We start from the raw sequence: 21,629 nt of genomic DNA, 5'->3' as shown, positions 1-21,629 counted from the left end.
AATCAGTTTCTACCTTTCATTTATGTAACAACTTCTAGAAGATAATAGCTAGAGTCTGATTGGTTGCTATGGGCAACTCTCCACTTCTAAAAACCTGCATTTTAGTAAATACACCCTTAAGTCTCAGAAACAACAGTTTTGACTCATAGCATGTGATTCTAGCTGATATGAGATCTCAATCGAATATAAAATTCACAAAAAGATAAGCAAGTTGAGCCTGCTGTCAGGTGACATCATAAGGTATACGGCTGCCAGAGGAGTAATGTTGGAATCAGATAAGTATGTAAAACAGCCTCAGAGATGATGATGATGATGATGAAACTGTTTTTAAAGTCTCAGTAGAAGACAGTAGTTACTTAAATCTGATCCCTGTTAGGGCTTTTTCCAATGTATGATAGGTGATTAATCAGCCCCAATATATGACACAGCTGCTGTAGCAATAATTATAAGAAAGTCACTTGTTCATTCGAGCAAATATAGATTTACATATACCACGAGAGGGTGATAACGTCTGTACCTGGATTGCTTCATTGTGGGTCATGGGTGCAAGTCGTGGGAGCAAAGTCCTCTACAAGGGAAATACAGATCTCCCAGCAGTGTTCGATTGTTGCTCACATGATCTCATGCGTTTCATTGCTAGGATACAATTTCTTCAGAGAATAATGCCTACTTAATATAATTCAAGTGGCTATTGTCAGGTGTACAGCAGGGCGAATACTGTCTTTATGTCCCCTTGTTTTAGTGGCCAAATTGTGGCATCATGCAAAGGGGACGATTCCAAAATGATGCAATTCTGCAAAAGTTATGTCATTACATTCTCTGTCCCACCCAATTCAGTAGGATGTTGTCAGGCTGTCAGAGGGTCCAGCTCACCCGGGGGTCTGTAGGGACTCATCCAAATTCAAGTACCTCCAGGACATTCCTGAAGTGTAGGCAAGTACTGTATGACTTTTGGTCAGGAAATAATTACAATTAAACAAGTTTCAACTGCAGGTTCCAAATTACCATTAGGTGGAATAACACTTAACACCTGCTTTGTTGTGAACAACAGCAAACCATCAACAACTCGGTCATGGATGCGCTTAGATAGTGCCTATTTCTTTTAATGCTTGTGTTTACAAATAATTCTTTTTGGATTCTAAACTTGGTTTGTTACTGCAGTTTATAATATGTAAATTAATGCTTAGTGTTTACCTATCACATTCCTATACACAGATCCAATTTTGAGGGTCCAACTAAAGCTGGGTGCACAATAGGTTGACGATTCAGCCGTTTGGCCAACCTATCTGACGATTGGTAAGTGAATATGTACTTATCAATCGTCTGCCCAATGTGCCAGGCTTCACAGCTCAACTGGGGGGAATATAAATTTGCCCATCAAGTTGAGCTGTCAATCACTGCCGGGTCACTGCAGCATGTGTACGGACAATTGGCCGGTCAACCCTACACACCAGCAGATGACCGATATATCTTTCAGATATATCAGCCATCTGCTGTGCTGTACAGCAGATCAGGTATGTCTGTGAATGGTGTTGTACACAGATATATCCGCTGTACACACCCAGCGATGAACTTTAGATATATCGCTTGTTCAATGGAATGGGCGATATATCTATCAGTGTGTACCCAGCTTTAGATGATGATTATAAAGTAGAGACATAATTGACCGTCCGTTTGTGAAGTTCATTCTGTGATTCCACCAGTGGGAACAAGATCAGGGAATTGAAAGAGGGAAAGTAAGATAAAGGAATGAAAGGCAAAGTCTAATATTAGCCAAGGTTAGTCTCCACTGGATGAAGATCCTTGAGATTCGGCATCAAGAGGTGCAAATAAATAAGTTCCCAGGTGCTGGCATTTAGGGGACCGCCTGCAGCTCTAACTGGTGGAGTAATGCTGGCTACACACATTAGTTCGACGCGTCGGCCGACCTGCCGACCTATCTGATGATAGGACGATAGGCATACACACTTACCAATTGTCCGCTCGATGTGTTGGTCCTGACGTCACAACTGGCCAGGCATTTAAATTTGCCCATCCAGTTGCGCTATCTCTCACCGCCGGATCACTGCAGCATGTGTACGGACGATCAGTAGGTTGCCCGTACACACCAGCTGATGCACCGATATAACTGCAGATATATTGGCCACGTGCTGTGCTGCACAGCTGATGCAATATGTCTGTGAACGACATCGCTCGCAAAATATCGTCCATTCGATTGAACAGCCGATATATCGCCCGGTGCGTATCCAGGTTTAATCAGGGTGACACACAAACAAATGCAGATACGAGTGTCAGATGCCTGGTTAATGCTCACCACTGAAGCAAGGGTAGGCTGAGTACACTATGGCTGTGTTCACATAATTGCACTCAATGAAGATGCTTATCTCTTGTGCGGACGGGTAGACTGGGGCAGCAATATGCTATAATGATGATGATCCATATCAGTAGCACTACCTAACCACTTCTGATAAGCTATTTGTGTATTGACTCCTTACGCTGATAGCAGTTAAATCATTAGTTTGTTGGCTACATTATATAATGTCTCAGCCGTCTTTTTGCGCAGCTTAATTGACATTTCCATCTGGACCACTGCAGGAAAGTAGATTTCCATTTGATCTTTAAACGAGAAAGCCGCAGCTGTTTATATTTAATTAAATTTAATTTGTATTATTTTTGTACACTGACAGTTACATTTTTTTATAGAGAATGTGACTTTAGCAGCATTGTTAACTGGTCACGCCATATCTATGTGCTATCTCTTTGCTGTCCTGATGCGTCAGTATTCACACTTTATATTCATCTGGCTCAAATGCTACTGTTTTACCATTATAAACTGTTCATGAACCTAATATCACATGTGCATGTAAACATGCTTCTCCTTGCATGCATATTTTCCTACATATGTAAAAGGTGCAAGCGTATCTACATGTAATACCTCTTTTCCACCAAAAACCCGGGTCCGACCTGGGTTTTGAGACATGGGCCCTGATTCAGAGGCGCTCGCTACTTGCGAGCGCTCACTCTGAATCAAAGCGGGATGATTTTTTTTTTTTTCCCTGGCCTCCAGGCCCTTCGCTAAGCTGTGGGTGACCACCCACAGGTTTAGAGGGCGGGTGGCCTGGCGATGGTCGCGATTATCGCGACCATCAGGCTTGTGATGAGACCCTTGTGATAGGGTCTCGTCCACCGCAAGCCCCAGTGAACTTCCTTCTCTAATAGATCAGGAAGTTCACTACTGATATCACTTGTGATGTCAGTAAGGCCACCCACAAATGGCAGGCGTTCCTTCGGGAATGCCTCCGTTTGTGCAGTCACCCCCCCAACCCGCCTACAAAACGGGGCGAGCCGTCGACCAACATCGACAGCCGTCCCGTCTTGTAGCGAGCCCCGGAGCATGTGATTTCTCACCTGCTCCAGGGCTCACGCATGCACACTGCCCGGCCATCGACCCGCTTGCGAGCGCTAAGCGCTCTCAAGCGGGTCTGAATCAGGCCCATGGTTCCAACCCAGAAAAAAAGTAGGACCACCCAAGCGCTTAAAAACACACTGATTCCTATATAGTGTACCTGCAGCAGTAAGTGACAAAAAGGGGAACAAATTGCAACCCCACAAAAAAAGTAGGATAAATACAGCGCTGGTAAACAGGAATAAATATGATATCAATTTAATAAAAATAACTATATCATATATTACACATAATCAATTAAATTGCAAAGCAAGTAAATGAGACAACAATCGAAGAAAAATAAAAAACATGTAATTCTCAATAATTATAAGCAAATAAAAAATAAGGATAAATAACTGAATGATAAATGGAGCTGTGCTGTACTCCGGATATTGAAATGACAGTCAGTGCATTCGTAGGCAGTTCAAGTGCACCATTTGTAAACACTTGGCACAAGTTCGTAATTATTAGCTTTTGTGTAGCAACAATGTAACCACCATATTGTGACAATTGTATCCGTCTAAAGTATCCAGGAGAATATGCAGCGTGAAGCTTGTAGATTGAGAGACACGGGCTAACGTGTTAAAGTGGTCTAAGTGTCACCCTGTCGGGCGCCACAGTGCTTAATAGAATAGTAATAGGATTACTGACCAGCATCGGGGTCTCAGAAGTGATTCCAATTGAACAGGAGCTGAGTGCGGCCGCGACTTAGTGGAACTCCCCGCACCAGGACGGTAGGCACTAGATGAATGTGCAGGAGCAAGTGACAGCACAGATCAGCGTGGTCAGACAATGGGCAGCAACGCGTTTCGTCCCGTTCCTCGGACATTTTTAAGCCCAGGTCAGAAACAGGTCAGACACCATTTACACACAGCACCATCGATCTGGGTTATTCTCAGGTCAGCCTCGTTCACACTGAACCTGGGTCTGCCCTGCTAAACTTGTGAGGTCATAAAAAGTTGGAGGTGACTGCTCCACAACCACCAATCAGCTCATCTTAGGTATGACCCAGGTTGGATAACCTGGGCTACGCCGTTTACACTGCACCATTACCCAGGTCTGGTAGCTACATGGGTTGGATTGCCAGCTCACTATTTATTATTTTTCAGGGACCCTTTTACACTGAGCTGCGACCAGGGTAGACCCACCAAAATCCTAGGTCTTTGCTCTGGTGTAAAAGGGGTATAATTGAGCTCCTTAATTTGGCTTTAGAAATGTAACATTTTCCAGTATGCGAGCGGTGCAGCTGCACAGAGTTCTAGGTCCAGGGGGAAGCATGGCTGTCCGTGACTTGCCCCGGCGGTTCCTGAAGTGGCTCTTAGCTGCTCCGCTCCCTCCTGTGTTGTAGGGAACAGGAACCAAGAGGAGCCCTACAGAAAGCGCAGGTGCTGGAGCGAACCTTTGTTGAAACCTTGGGGCAGAGAATGGCCTGGCCAGTTTGCGCAAACCCCAGGTTCATCACTGGGGCAATTTCAGAGAACACTGTATATTCCACAGTACAGTTTCATAATTTAGGGCCTGATTCAGAGCCCCTCGCTATTTGCGAGTGCACACTCTGAATCAGGGCTGGGAGTATATTTATTTTAATTTTTTCCTGTCTGCTCGCTAAGCTGTGGGTGCCCACCCACAGCTAGTCCAAGCGGGCAGGAAATGGTGGCGATTATCGCTACCATCAGCATTGCGAGGAGACCCTAAGGTAGGGTCTCAGCACTCGCAATGCCGAGTGGACTTCCAGCTCTAATAGATCCGGAAATCCACTACTGACATCACGAGTGATGTCAGTAGAGACGCAAACAAACACCAGGCGTTCCTTCGGGAATGCCTCCGTTTGTTCAGCCATCCCCCCTCTCCGCCTACAAAACTGGGTGAGCTGACGATCAACATCGTTTTTCTGCAAGCTCCAGAGCTAGCGAAGTTCTCACTCACTGTGGGGCTTGCGCACGTGCGTTGCGCATGCCGCACGTGCGCACTGGGCCACCATCGACCCGCTTGCGAGCGGGTCTGAATCAGCCCCTTAGTTCATCTCCAGTATAAAGCATATACTGTATATGAGCTATCAGCAGCAGAACCATGCGGTGTATTTAAGTGTATTTAGTACTCTACATGTCTGATCTTGTAATTTTATACATGGAAAGTGCAGCCCAGCAATCAAGTAGTTAACACAATGACTTTGCAGGTTTTGTTCCCATCCTTGGCCTTGCATTCATCTCCATTACATGCAGCAATTAAAAATGCTAACGGCTCGTGTGGCCCATTAGACAGAGGCTCCTTTGTATCTTCTATTGCGCAGTATTTTATTTTGTGCGACTCTCTGGCTGTTAATGTTAAATCAATAGTTGTGTTTAGTGTTGGCTGGATTCTCACACTAAGAATGACAAGTGATAAGCAGGCTAAGGCCTTGTTAATTGGTCTGTTTTTGGTATTTACACTAATCAGGTAATTGAAGGCCTGAGGCAGTCTAGCACTAGTAAATCTGTTTATACAAACCAGGAGCAGTCTGAACTATTGATGGAATGAAATCGCTTTTTGAAGTTAATTACCACCTTGAGTTGGGTGTAAAACGTAATTCGTGTTTCATTTTGGCTCGTTATTGAGGAAGTTAGAGTGTGCACGCAAAGAGGCCTGATGCTACTGTACTGACTTACGCCAGTTTGTGGAGAGTAAAATACCCAAATTTGCTGTGCGCATTCCTGAAAGCAGTTGTGCGCATATGCAGATTTGCAGGGCCTTTAGCACCTGGAGAGGTGGGGTGGAGGAGGGAAGGGACAGACCAAGGTAGACCAAGTAAGGTATGAATGCAATGCATACCTCCAAACATTTGGATGGGGGTATTCCAGACTGGGTGCGCACACATTTGGGTTGTGCATGCAAAGGGGGCATGGTCAACAGGGCTCCGTAAGTAGCACTGTCCAGGGTACATAGGGTTCATTAGTTCTGTAAAACCCGGTAGAGGATTCCCACATTGAACTTACTGTATGAGTGTAATAAAGTGGTAAGTTTGTCACTGAGGGGCATATTTATCATCACTTAATTTTTACAAAAGCAGGTGAAGATGTTCATTTTCACATGCAATTGTAAAAATTAAGTTTTTGGGCCATTCATCAAGAAGGTAAAGCAGGAGATATCACAGATATCTCCTACTTGCCTTCCTCTGGCGGAATGGCCCACTGTCCCCATACACTAGTATCACAGATATCTCTACTGCGCATGCGCTAATCACTGGGGAAATGGCAACGGTGGCAATTTTCCCGTTGATTTCTGCAGCACTGCAGCCAGCGCCGGGCCAGTGGAGAGGTAAGTATATGAAATTGGGTGCAGGTGCGTAGGCCCCCCTGTACACCACACACCTTGCACCCATAATAAATACGCCCCTATTTGTGCTGGAGGAGGGGATTTAACTCTGTGCTGAAGAGTCTGGGGCTGACCCCTCTCATGCTATTACTGTGTCTCCAGCCCAGCCTGTTATAGCCTACCGCTTATAGCCAGAGCCAGAACAAGGGCTCTGAGTGCCCTGTGCCTACCTCGCCCCCTTTGCACATGATGTCATGACATTGCGCATAAGGGGGTGGGCCTGCCGGAACCTGGAACTACTGCAGTGCCTGGAGCAGCTGTAATTATGGCAGGGTGCAGGTATCCTGCAGCCAGAAGCAGGGGCCATGTGGTGGCAACTGTGCCACCCAAAGAGCCCTACTTTCTGTGCAGCCGCACCGACCACATACCCCTGGTTACGGCTCTGCTGATAGAAGCTTTTCTGTGAGGTTCCAATGTTGTTTGTCCCCCATAAATTGCCACTACCATCCTAGGCTATGAGGAAGTAGTTTTGGGGAATGTAGAATTATTGAAATAAGTAGGTACTGCCAGTGGTCATCTGAGTATATGGTGGAAAATCCCATTCTTGGTTATCATTTTTGAACAAAGTACCTCTCTGATCTTACTGAGCAAATATGTTAGATACAGTAAATGTAACACATAGGAGACGTTTATGGAAACTTGAGTACAGGAAAATTGTGCTGTAACCCATAGTGACCAGTCAGATTAGAGCTGACATTTTCATAGAGCCGTTTAGAAATTGACAGCAAAGATGATTGGTTTTGATTGGCTGTTATCAGTGACAGTGCCAATTTTCTTGTGCATCAGGCTTTATAAAAGCCCGATTCATTTCCCAGTGTAATATCTCTTGAGCAACCAGTAAGTGCAGTGATTGGGGTAAAATATGCGGTACAGATACAATTACTGTATGCATATTAAAATAAGAATATTTCTGAGATTAGAGACTGTATGTGTTATATCCTTATCTTGTCTTACAACATAGATGTGAGTAATTTCTTATCAGTTTGTGCTTGTAATTAGCTGCATGGATTTTACCATTAGGCATGCAAATAAGACTCAAGCTTTTTAATTTCCTATCCCGCATGCCGCATTCTTTTTATTTAAAACATCACCCCTTAATTAAGTGTTTTTCATAATTACTGTTTTATGTTGCTAACGCTTTGGAAAGAGATTGCAGAATTTTGATTGCATTAACTGTGCAGCTCTGGCAGTAACCTACAATGTTAACCCTCTAGAGCAGTTTTGGACAACCTTTAATGTGCTTTAACAAGAACTGAAGAGCCACAGTCTGCCAACCTCTGCTCTGGTGGGACCCAAGAGCTGGCAGGACAGTCACTAATGAGAGCGCGGAGAGCAGCTGAGACGCGTAGCTAAAATACTGAGCCATAAAGCTGCAGAACTTCCATGTTCCTTCAGTCTAATTTTCCTTGTATGCTCACTAATGATGGTCACACACTGTGCAATTTGAAATGATCTATTTGACCAAATTAATTAGCCATTATACCTGATTAAAATCTGATCCACATCGGAAAATGTCTGCATTGCAATCCGTTTCTTGAATGTGGTTCCTTTGGACAGGAATATGCTTTTACTGTGAGCAGTGAGAGGAGTCCAGAGCCTGCAGTAAAGAGGGCAGCTGCCACCTGAGGAGGCCCATTACACAAGCGCTGATGTACCTGCTGTTCAGGGACCTGTTATGTGCGGTGATCGGTGGAGCTCCCTGTCATCTGGGGAGGCTGCAGCACTGTGATGAGAATACCAGAGGGCAGTCACTTAATGAACAGAGGGGCCGGCTTAGTACAAGTCCCTAGAGGTGGTTCCTGTGCAGGAGGCGTGGCTCAGTACAAGTCCCTAGAGGTGGTTCCTGTGCAGAAGGCGTGGCTCAGTACAAGTCCCTAGAGGTGGTTCCTGTGCAGGAGGCGCGGCTCAGTACAAGTCCCTAGAGGTGGTTCCTGTGCAGGAGGCGTGGCTCAGTACAAGTCCCTAGAGGTGGTTCCTGTGCAGAAGGCGCGGCTCAGTACAAGTCCCTAGAGGTGGTTCCTGTGCAGGAGGCGTGGCTCAGTACAAGTCCCTAGAGGTGGTTCCTGTGCAGGAGGCGTGGCTCAGTACAAGTCCCTAGAGGTGGTTCCTGTGCAGGAGGCGTGGCTCAGTACAAGTCCCTAGAGGTTGTTCCTGTGCAGGAGGCGCGGCTCAGTACAAAGGAGCTGGTGTCCAGGTGACAGAGATCCCCAGAGTGCAGCCCACTGAGGGAGGGAGCTGGCTGCCTCAGGAGAAACAGATCATCGTCTTCCACCCGAGCAGAGCCGGGTACTACATCTAGCGGTGATAATATTGCCGGTATGTACCTAGAAAATTGCAAAGGACAGCTCTCCCGGTAAGAGCTGTCCTTTGCGATAAAGGTTTTTGACCCAGAAGTCCCTGTGGTGTCCTTAAGCGCTTGCGCTAGCACTGTGGGGGGAGCAAGGAGGGATCCCATTGGATCCCTCTGAGGGGGCGTCCAGAAAAGAAGCCCATAGGTTTCTATTCAGGGGCGTATCTATAATGGTTGCAGGGTGTGCGGGGTCCAGGGGGGCCCTGCACCACACACCCTGCACCCATTGTTTTACTTACCTCTCCGGAGTCCAACGTTGGGGTGGGGGTCCGGCACTGTAAAAATTACTGGAAAATGGCCACTGCGCCATTTTCCTGTCATTTGCGCATGCACAGTACAGGGAAAATGGCCGCCGTGGCCATTTTCCCGGTGACCGGCGCATACTCTATAGACTCTGGGCACACTCTAGTGCCCAGAGACTATAACTCCGGCGCTGGTCGCGCACAGCTCACTGCACTGCCGGCCGACCGGACAGAGAGAGGAGGGGGCCTGTGTCGGAGACTGCACACGCGCCCTCTCCTCTCTAGAAACGCCCCTGCTTCTGTTGGAGTTACCCACTGGGTTGAAGTACCAGAATCCATCGCATTTTGGTGCTTAGTACATATGAGAAATGCGGTAAATCACACAAAATCGGCATTTCTGCCCTTAGTACATCCTGCATTATATTGTGTTACGTATGCATATTTTTGGCCTTCACTAGAATAAAATTAAACTGAGCTGTTGGGCTTAGCAATTGATTAGCTAAATTGTTTTTAGGAAGCACTCTATTCTAAAAATAAAAATAAATTATATATATATATATACATATATATATATATATATATATATATATATATATATATATATATATTAGCATCAAGTAAAGAAAACCCCAGTTAGCTCCAATGGAAGGAGTTTGTTAGAAATCGACTAGGACAGCATATAATAAAGATTTATGATTTTCATTCTGCCAAGGCCAGAGATGCCGAATCGGAGCTGCCTGACTGATTCCCATCACTTCCACGAGCTGTGGTTTAATGTCCTTTATGAGAACTGTCAAGTGCTTCTGTGGATTCAGATAACAGTGCATCTTTCCTCCCCTGCAGCCGATATCCCAACATGCTTCCTTGCTGACTTTTGGGGGAACTGGCAGCGCTGTCAAACATACTGTAGAGGCTGGAGGGATTACTGTATGTGAGTTACACTTAGAGGATAAGCAAGTTGGGATCAGTCAGAGCCCCAGGTCGGAGATTGATCTGCTCTGGTATCTTCAGAATTTCCCTGCCAGAGTGGAGAGTAATCCGATAGGATCAGAAATAACAGTGCTCTGTATTGACTGACATGTGCAACAGGTGACACACTGAACTGAATGATGTTCTGGGTCTTGCACAGCAAATGCACTTTAATTGGGAAAAAGATAGTGATTATTATTAAAGGTTACCTGTGCATTCAATATGTTTTCCAAGCTATCCAGTGTAAGTAATAGTCCCCAGAGTTTAACCTTATATTTTCTCTCTTACATTTAGACTTATAGAATATTTATTTAATAACAGTTATTTATATAGCACACACATGTTTCGCAGCGCATTACAGAGAGTATATAATTCACATCAGCCGCAGTAGAGCTTACAATCTGTAGTACCTACCCGGAACCGTAGCAGGGCACAGTTGCACACTCCCCGCCCGCTAAGATTGTGTGGTCACGATGTCACACGCATGATGTCATTACGTTGCGCAAAAGGGAGTGTAGCTCTGAACAGGCATCCTCAGGATGCCCGATTGGCTGCATATATTGTGCAGGGCGCCTGCCTGGAGCTTCCACAGGATGCAGCAGCACTCTGTGCGATGGCGTTGGTCACCAATAGCTCGTTATGGCCCTGTACCTTCCACATGGACACACACACTTACACACTAGGGTTCATTTTTTTGTCAGCAGCCAATTAACCTAGCAGTATGTTTTTGTGGATTGTGGGAGGAAACGGAAGCACCTGTAGGAAACTCACGCAAACTTGGGAAGAACATATAAATCTCATACAGGTAGGCCATTAGCCGGAATTGAACTCATGACCTCAGAGTTGTTGTGTGGTAGTAATGTTAACCACTACGCCATCCGTGTATACCCTAACTTTTGTTGTAAATAGTGGAACAAATATGAAGAACAGGATAATTAGTTGTTTTTTTTGTTCCAGCTGCGTTTCACCTTTCTGGCTTTTGGAATTATTGATTAGGGCTGGCTCGAGGGCTGTTTGAGCAGCATGGCTGAACAGGGGCACCACACTATAAGGGGCACAATGTGGCAACTGGGACCAATGACTGTAGCACTGCTGTGCGCACGGTGTGTGCAGGGTGTGCAACTGTACACCAGCATGTGCAGCCTGCCAGATTGTTTTTTAACCATCCTGGCAGGACAGTGCCAGATTAATGGAAGGAAGGAGGAACGGCTGGGGCGATAACCCTGGTGCCTCCACACTATCCTACACTTTCCGAGAACAGATGCACAGCGGCGATTGTTCCTGGATGTGGAGTGCAGGAGTACCTGTTACTGCAGGAGTGGAATGCCGGAGCGTTGCCTCCCAGATCCCAAGACCCTTCAGTGTGAATTTATTAATGGGAGCCGAAGGCACTCTCTGCACCTATGGCAGTATGTCACCAGGAGGTTGGAGCCCGTCACTACAGAGTAGGGGTGTGCACCGGCCACTTTTCGTGTTTTGTGTTTTGGTTTTGGATCTGGATCTTTCTTCGTGTTTTGGATCTGGATTGGTTTTGCCAAAACCACCCTTCCGTGTTTTGGGTTCTGAGTTTTGTGTTTTGGATCTGTATTTTTTTTTAAAAACAGCTAAAATCACAGAATTTGTGGGTTTTCATGCTCCTTTTCAATTATTAACCTCAATAACCTTAATTTCCACTCATTTCCAGTCTATTCTGAACACCTCACACCTCACAATATTGTTTTTATGGCCAAAAGGTTGCACCGAGGTAGCTGGATGACTATGCTAAACGACACGAGTGGGTGGCACAAACACGTGGCCCATCTAGGAGTGACACTGCAGTGGCAGACAGGATGGCAGTTTGAAAAACTAGGCCTTTCATACTGCAAAGAAAAAAAAGAGGTGCAAGATGGAATTGTCCTTGGGCCCTCCCACCCACCCTTATGGTTGTATAAATAGGACATGCACACTTTAACAAACCAATCATTTCAGCGCCAGGGTCTGCCACATGACTGTGGCTGAAATGATTGGTTCGTTTGGGCCCCCACAAAACAAGCTGGCAATTAATGTGTCCCTGCACAAACTGGCTCTACGGAGGCAAGATGTCGTCCTCACCCTCCTCATCCACCGATTCCTTGGATAAAGCAGGAAAAAGGGATTTAGGTGTCCCTGGACTGCTTACGGTCTTAGCCAAAGTTTCTGAACTTGACAGTAACTTTTTATGAACATGCTGCAGGGGCCGTATAAGGGAGGATGTTCCTAGGTGGTTAACGTCCCTACCCCTACTTATTCCACCTTTACATATGGTACATATGGCAAGACAGTTGTTGTCCGGATTTGGATAGAAATATTATCAGACCAAAGAGGTGGAATGTTTGGTCTTCTGCCCAGGCATGACCGTGATGGGCTTTTTCATCCCACGGACAACAACTGTCTCCCCCGGAGCCTGATTTAAACAAACCACATCACCATCAGAATCCTCCTCGCCAACTTCCTCCTCAGCGCCAGCTACACCAGTATCCTCATCCTGTTGTAATTCAACAGTGACATCTTCAATTTGCATATCAGCAAGTGGACTGTGGAAGCTCCTTTCAGCACTTGCAGGGGGCGTGCAAATGGTGGAAAGAGCCACCTCTTCCCGTCCAGTGCTGGGAAGGTCAGGAATCGCAACCGCCACCACACTTGGACTCTCCTTGGGGATTTGTGATATCTTCTTAGAACGCACAGTTCTTCGCTGTGCTTTTGCCAGCTTAACTCGTTTGATTTTTTTAGCGGGAGGAGGGCTTCCATCGTCATGTGAAGCTGAACCACTAGTCATGAAAATAGGGAAAGACCTTAGCCGTTCCTTGCCACTCCGTGTCATAAATGGCATATTGGCAAGTTTATGTTTCTCTTCAGATGATTTAAATGTTTTTTCAAGGTCATTTTCCTGAACTTTGTCATTTGGGATTATATGTGCCCTCTACTATGACATTGGGCATCGGCCTTGGCAGACGACGTTGATGGCATGTTATCGTCTATGTCATGACTAGTGGCAGCAGCTTCAGCACTAGGAGGAAGTGGTTCTTGATCTTTCCCTATTTTATTTTTTTCGGAGAAAGTTTTGTCCTCCATTTATGTTATATTGATTTGATATATACGTGTGGCTAAGGCGCACACAAACACAGAAAATATTTTTTTATTTTTGCTGGAGAGTAGTGCACTTTGTGGGTTACAACACCCTTTAAGAAATGAGCCTTTTACTTATGGGACACAGGTGCACGCTTGGCGCTGCTCCTTTGTTGATGCACGTGCAGCCACAGTGCACACAATTCACAATCACAGAAAAAAAATTTTTATTTTGTTTGGAGTGCCCTTTGGGGGTTACAGCACCCTTTAGCGGTCAATCCAGCCGGCCCTTTATTTATGGGACACAGGCGCACACTTGGCACTACTTTGTTGATGCACGTGCGGCTACTGCGCACACAATTCACAAACACAAAAAAATATTTTTTTTTATTTTGTTTGGAGTGCCCTTTGGGGGTTACAGCACCCTTTAATGGACAAGCCAGCCTGCCTTTTACTTATGGGACACAGGCACACGCTTGGCGCTGCTCCTTTGTTGATGCACGTGCAGCCACAGTGCACACAATTCACAAACACCGAAAAAAAATATTTTTTTTGCACTTGGGGGGAGCACCCCTGATGGACAGAGCACCCCCTGGACAACACTACAGCACCCCTTTAGGACTGGGACACTGCACAGGACTTTGGAGTGGACACAGCCCCTATGGACAACTGACTGCAAGACACAGTCCAGCCAGCCCCTATGGACTTTGAAGTAGTGGACACAGCCCCTATGGACAACAGCAGCACAGCGCAGCACAGCACAGCACAACACTACACTGCACTACACTACACTACACAGCCCAGCCAGCCCTAACTCCCACCCTCCCTCTTCACTGTCCACAGCCGAGTGAAAAAATGGCGCCGACGAGGGTACCTTATATAGGATCCAAAACCCGCGAGACCCGGAAGGCGGGATGATGACGCTTTGCCTCGGATCGGGAGGGCTCGGGGGGGGTTCGGATTTCAGAAATCCGAACCCGCTCACCCCTACTACAGAGGTTAGCCTAATGAGGCTTGTGTGGCAGTATGGGGGCACTGTGGCATAAAAATGGGGAACAGAGCGGAATAGAAATGGGACACTGTGGCATAATAATGGGGCACTGTGTGGCATAAAAATGGGGCACTATTTAAAAAAAACCAAGATATTATTTGCAGAACAGGAGAGCGTCTCCAGGGGAAAGGGGGTGGCTACAAGGGACACCCTTCCTCTGTGCCCACTACCGCTGGCTGTGCCTGTATAGTAGTGCTGCACAGACCAGCGATGCATCGGGCAGTAAGAGGGGACTGGTGCAGTCTACTCTCACTGCCCAGTGTACTGCTTGGCTGCGCTACTATACAGGCGCAGCCAGCGGATGAGGGCAGAGCATTGGAAGAGATCGTAGACTCGGGCCCCTCCATCCAGCCCGGGCCTGGGTAAATAGTATCCGTCCCCACCCCCCTCTCAGCATCCCTGATGCCACCAGGCCCTGCATTGATACCTATGAGAGACAGCCCTGTCATATTCAGGGGTGTTGTCACATAATGCAGAGCTGACATGGATACAGAATAAAAGATATTTCCTGATCCTTGCTGTCCACGGTCACCCTGCATTATGCATTATGTGATGACTGTTTTCATCAATAGTGCCATGGCATCACCTCTCCGTTCTTCCTCTGCCAGCTGAAAAATGTAATTCAGTGCAGAGAGATTTAATCCACCCGTATGCTTTAGCTTTCAGTCTGACTTTTACCCTTATCTACCACACTGACGAGTCTGTTTAAATAAACTACATATAAGATTTCATTGGACAATTAGTAAAATGCTGGATAGTGATGGTGGCATCACGATATCAGTTATATTTTTTTTATGCATCCAATTTTTTTCGTCAGATTAAAATATAGTTCAGCCAGTAATGAAATGGAAAATAACTTCAATACTTGTTGCCTTGCTCATGAGACAGTAACAGCAAATTCAGACAGGCGCGTATTCTGATAATAAATGCGCATTGTAAAGAGAGATGTTAGTTATACCGGGTAAACATAACCTCCCTGTGACTAAGGGGGAGATTTATCAAAGTTTGGAGAGAGATAAAGTGGAGAGACATAAACTACCTACCAACCAATCAGCTTCTAACTCATTTTACAGGCAGTGGCCCCCATTTACTAACGAGTTTTATCACCAAAACGAGTGATAGATTTCACTGTGTATGATAAATGGTGCTCCAGCCAATCAGCTCCCAACTGTCATTTTGCTAACAGTTGACTGTTGAGAGCTGATTGGCTGGAGCACCAATTATCATACACAGTGACATTTATCACTCGTTTTGGTGATCAAACTCGTTAGCAAATGAGGCCCTGTGTATGAAAAATTGCAGTTACAGTAGGAACTGATTTATCTGTCTCCAAGGTTTGATACATCTCCCCATAAGCACATGTGACAATACAGAATGCCAATTATTCAGCCCATGTCCTTGTAAAAGTAGGATTGCAAGCCCATAATAATTAAGAAAAAAAAATGAATATCGCTTTAAATATGGGCATTAACCCATTCATGTATTTTCTTCCCCCAGATATTAACTCTTTCACAATTTTTTTTGACTTATTTATAAAACAGATATTCAAGGACACGCTACGTGATTAGCTAATGTGTGAAATGGCTCTCAATTATTTATAAAGGGCAGATATCACTGTGTTTAGGCAATTGATCTGATATAAAGTATCTGGAGCCTCCATAGAACTTGTCTGCTGGATCTTAGAAATGGGAATTTAATAGGGGAAAGGAGTTTGAATTTAACAGTCACATCAAAAAGTGGCTCTGACTGATTTAGTACGTACTGTATGGTTCAATCCATGAAATAATGCTAATGGGTAACTCCACTCAAAAATTATAAAATCACACTTTGTTAAAACATTGAAATTGAGTTGGAGACCTAGACGTGACTGTTGTTGCCATTTGGCAGTCACATTGTAAATATCTGGCAATACTAAGCAACTCCCCAGTTACCATGGAAACAGTCATTGCCATTGTGGATTGTTTAGTTGGTTATAGGTATTGGTAAATAGTATCAGATATTCACAAATAGCAGCAAAGCCACGTCTGAGTTTTGCAAATGCCGATTTTACAGCAGCTTGTCTGCCTTTTTATGCTCATGCCACAGCAGGTTGACTTTGTACAGACACCCTCCAGCTGTGGCCCTAATCCGCTGCTGTGCATGTTAAGACGCACCATTGGCCGCTCATCCGTCACGCCATTGGAGATCGCACCAGCGATACTTTTCATTATTTCAAGTATCAGGAGGACTATCAGTAAGTTGTGATAACCCAAAACATGGTGTCACGTCTGTAACATTTTTGCACGCAGTTGCTTTTTAAATTTAGAAACCGGTGTAAGAATGAATCAGGTAATATTAAGCTGCAACGGAACGCAGTTCTAGTACACTAATAGTACTCTGGCAGTAGAATGGTAGAATGTGAGACCAAAATCGAAACTGTAAGTTGGCACAAGGAGCTGATTGGTTGGTACTTTATCTCTCTCCACTTTATCACTCTCCGAGGCTTAGTAAATCTCCCCCTTTATCATTTCAGTTGTAAATGTAAATATCCAAACTAAGGATGTGCTCCTTAAACAAACAGTCTCTACTAGCTGTCCTCTGCAGGTGTCTCTGGGGAAATCCCCTGACAACGCTTTGCAGGTGCTTGGATCCTAACTTACCATATCGTGACTGTCAATCCTAGCATTTCTGTACTGATAACTTCAGGTAGTTTCCTGTAATGAAGTAAACAGGCTGGTGTGCCAATGCCCTCTACTTTTTGGATGGAACAGAGCACTGTTGGGCCCCATAACAAAACTTAGATAGAGGCCTGGTGATTTTGCTGCAGCCTCCTGGCCTGTTGCCCTTCCCAGGTCACAAGCCCGGTGGGTGGACCCTCTACACTTTCTCCGCTCAGAAGAGAGAAGGCCTTGGGGAGTGTTACAGTGGTCTCAAAGTGGTTTTGGGGGGGACCCAGAATTGCTGAACTCCGTGCCATGTAGCAGGCACACCCCTTGCACCCATGGTAGTTCCACCACTCACCACATTGCTACTGGCAAATTTGCAGATAACACACAGAAGACAGTGTCTGAATAATATGCTGTATCTACATTACTATACAGATGTGTAAAACATACATCTAGCCTCCTTGAGCCTTAAACAGCCCTTCTAGTAATGCCATGCCATGGCGTGACTTGGTAGCGCAGAGAGTCTTTTCGTACGACTTTATCCCTTAAAATGCTTCTTTTTCGTCAAGCGAATAAGATGCACAAGCATCTTCTGCTGACTAAAATGATATGCGGCATGCCTATATTCTGTGTGGACCTATAGCTTTATCTGCATGAAAAATGCTACGTTACAGTGTCACAGCCGCTAAAACTGTAACGTAATGTTTCGCAGGCAGATATCACCCCAGTCACGTACAGAATACAGGCATGCTGCATATCATTTTAATCAGCAGAAGCTGCTTTGCAAATAAGATTTTAAGGGATAAAGTTGTTCAGTGCTACTAATTTGCACGATGCTCATACATTATGTGTAACGCGACTTGTAGCGCACGGAGGATAGATGTATGTGGACACATCTGTACATACGAAACAGTGTTTAATTTGTGAATCTAATACAAATTTTAAATGTACTTTTGGCTGACCCTTACCTAAAATTACATATTTTGAGACAATAATCATTTCTCAGCATAGTATTCAGAATAATGTGATCTGCACAGAATTTGCATATAACTCTTTGTCGAACACCCATATAATATTTTTTATATGAAATATAGATGACTTTAGATCTAATTCAGAGTAAGGAAAAAAAATAAAAAAGGGGCTTTCTTTTTACATTAACATTTAGAATTAAGATAGGACACCCCCCTTCCCAACTACATTTCTCTGCACATTTTAAACTTGACCCACCTGCAACATGGTTTTGTCAAGGTGAAAATTGCACCCTTTTTTGCTCATTTTATTTATATGATATTAACTGTAAATCAGTCCCTATATGTCCAGGGAGTACCAATACAATGCTGCTTCCTGAATAGTGCTAACCTAGATGTGGGCTTAATTGACCCATCTTCTGATTATAGTCACAATATAGCTCCAAGTCAGTCCTACCTTGAACACTCACTTTTTTCTTCATTGATTCTCCATGTAGCATGCACTATAACTAGTTTTGTATATCTGTGTATTACACCTTTTATTTCATGTGTTACGCTGTTTTAGAGGTAGTGTTTGTTTTTGTTTGCTGAATTGTTAAATGACATTGAACCTTCCATTATGTTGTCTTTGGCAGTGTTCGTGTTTGCATGTATTCCACTGTGTCACTTACATTGTTTATATGCAGTAACTTGAAACGTATGCATTGTGCAGTTTGCTGGCACTGTTTGGCACTGGCAGAATGTTATTCGAGGCTTTTGCTGGTAGGATAAAAGCTGCTCTGATAACATAACTATTTGGAGGAAATCAATGATATCATTTATGATTATAATTAAAAGGATGATTATTATTATCATTGTGGCAGTCACTGCTGCTAAGTCAGCCGATTGTCACAAACTTATCATGTTAATGAGCATCCTGGCCACACACAGATAAATGGCAGCTGCAAATGGGAAATAAACAGTATAATCTGGATTTAAATAATCCATCTGGGGTCCCTGGTAATGTGGCAATTCACACATTTCACAAATGGATTCATTGTGCATTAATAGCCTGTTTGAAGTCCTTTTCTATGAACTCCCCGACTTTTTGTTTTAAAAAAAAAAAGGATGGAACTGACAGCTGAAATAAGCAGTAGGACGCGGTGCCTTCATTATCTTCAAGGTGAATGTTATAAACAGAAGACAAGTTACCGCATTTTGATTTTAGTAGAAATGGAGCTCTGAGAAGCACTCAGTCAGTATCAGTCTGATTGGCTAGTTCAGTAAAATTTGTAGATGAGATTTCTTTCTTTTATACATATACAGCCTGTTTTTTTTTATCAGTGTCATTAAATAAAACCATTACTGTCAATTGATTTTCTTTTTTTTTTCTACCCTTTTATTTCATTGCACAGTTCTTGCTAAACCAAAATGAATTACTTTACAGCGTCTATATTAGTTTAATGTGGGCCTGATTCAGAGCCGGACGCAATTAGCGCTCGCTCGTCCAGAAAATAGGGGTGGCTATTCAAATCAACCGTTCGCTCTTTGCAGTCTTTTCACGCCTCTAGGTCTGAACGAGCGAACAAAACTTGCGGTCGTTTTTTGAAAAAATACGCCCCCTGGCCGCTCGCTTCCTACGTCATGTCCACTATTTATTAGATTAATCGAGTACATCGACCAGGGTATGAACTGCTCGCTATTCTTGGGGTTGGTTTTTGCTACCACAATTTTGCGAGCAGTTCTGGCTATAAAATAACCCAGTGACGTGGTCAATAACGCTGCTGTTTTAATTATGTACACCCATAAAACGCCCGTTTTGACCTTTAAGCACGCCTGCGTTCGGATTTCCACTCCCCGTTTTCAAGCACCTTCCCCCGTTACCACCCACATACGCATCCTCCTGTCACTCAAATTATCAGGCATTCGCTATTGCGCGAGCACATGAATTTCGACCGCACTGACTGGTTCGCGCATGCGTATAACGATCCGTACGCATGCGCAGTTGGGCAAACATCGCTCAGTGCAAACGAGCAGCCGCTTACGAGCGGCTCTGAATCAGGCCCTGTGTTTTTTTGGTATGTATTTTATACGTGTGACCTAGCGGCCGGTGCTCTATTTACCATATAGGCAAACTTATCAAATTCCTACGACAGTGCTGGTTAGATGACAACTAAGAAATGGTTTCATTTTAATGTTGATTTTACTTTTCTCCTTTTATTTTGCTTCGTTGCTATTTTATACTCACCATCCACCATTTTTTTTTTCTGAAAAATTGAAGGAGAAGGGTTTTTGATACAGTAGGAATGTGAATACATGAGGTGCATAATTACTGATTTATATGGAATATTCATTCTAAATAATCAGGCTAGTAACAACGCTGTGAGGGCGATTCAGTTGTTTTTTTGGGTGGCTTTTTTTGTTTTTGGGGTGCCAGACAGACCAATTTAATTGTTGCTCCATTTGGGCACGATAGCCGCCGGCGCTGGCATTTCTACTCGCACCCTCGATTTTTGACGGGTTTAGCCGTTTTACACATCTAAACCCGGTCTAATAGGGCAAGATGACCGAGACAATTAATGGGCACCCAGAACAATTGAATTACAACACTGGGCACCCATTAATTATCACCACCCACAAAACAATTGAATTGCCCTCTGTGACCCTAAATGACAGGAGCTAAGTGATCATCCAATTACACATGTAATTGCCCTATGGCATACTTAGTGTGGGGTGGCATTGGCTATCTCTGAGCAGCTACAGAGGTCACGGGACTGTTTCTGAGGCACACACAGTGTTGATGCCGCACGCAAGCAGCAGATGCTTCCAGTCTGTGCATGCGTCCACTGAAAGCTGCAGAACGAATTTGGATGCAGAGAGAGGCAATTTCAGTGGGTGCCTGTGGGTGGTAACAGGGACGTGGCTTGCTGCAGTTGCACTGACATTAGTGGCCATGTTCAAACAGAGATGCTGCGTCCCTATAAAGCTGGTGCGATCTCCAATGGCGTGACGGTTGAGCGGCCAATGGTGCATCTTAGCACGCACAGCAGTGGATTAGGGCCACAGCTGGAGGGTGTCTCTGTACAAAGTCAACCTGCTGCGGTATGAGCATAAAGACACAGACGAGCTGCGGTAATAGATGCAATCACGGCTGCAATAGTGTGCAGCTCTAAATCAGGCCCAATATATCACTTATGGGCACTAGGCAGGAATTTCATCTGCAGACAAGCCGGAGTGGCCAAACAAGGAGCTTTCCTATACTCTGTACTTCTGTATATGCTGTAGCATTTGACAGGCAGGCAGGAGTCATACGTCTGGCTCACACACACACACAGCAAAGCTTTTCATAAAACCCACTCTGATGGAAAGGAAAGGGATAGCTGGTTGGAAATCCTCTGAATGTTTGAGCCGATAAGCTGCCATTTAGGTGGAGTCCGTCCAAGTGCTACATTAAAATACAAAGCAGAAAATCATCCTTACTTCTTGCTCATATGACTGGTGAATTATAATGCCCTAGTATTGTAGACATTAGCCTTCATTTGTAT

General features: G+C 44.7%; 1 protein-coding gene across 1 annotated transcript in view; it reads left to right on the top strand.

Annotated features, from left to right (window-relative positions):
- The window catches only part of LOC148539070 (uncharacterized), a 254,241-nt gene that overhangs the window by 204,198 nt on the left and 28,414 nt on the right, over positions 1-21,629 (top strand). The gene's annotated exons all lie outside the window — the stretch shown is intronic.

The sequence above is a fragment of the Taudactylus pleione genome, unplaced genomic scaffold, assembly GCF_031769625.1.
Source record: "Taudactylus pleione unplaced genomic scaffold, aTauple2 ptg000032l, whole genome shotgun sequence".
Classification (NCBI taxonomy): Eukaryota; Metazoa; Chordata; class Amphibia; order Anura; family Myobatrachidae; genus Taudactylus; species Taudactylus pleione.
Note: the sequence above shows the minus strand (reverse complement) of the source record. Positions and strands in the feature narration are given on the sequence as shown.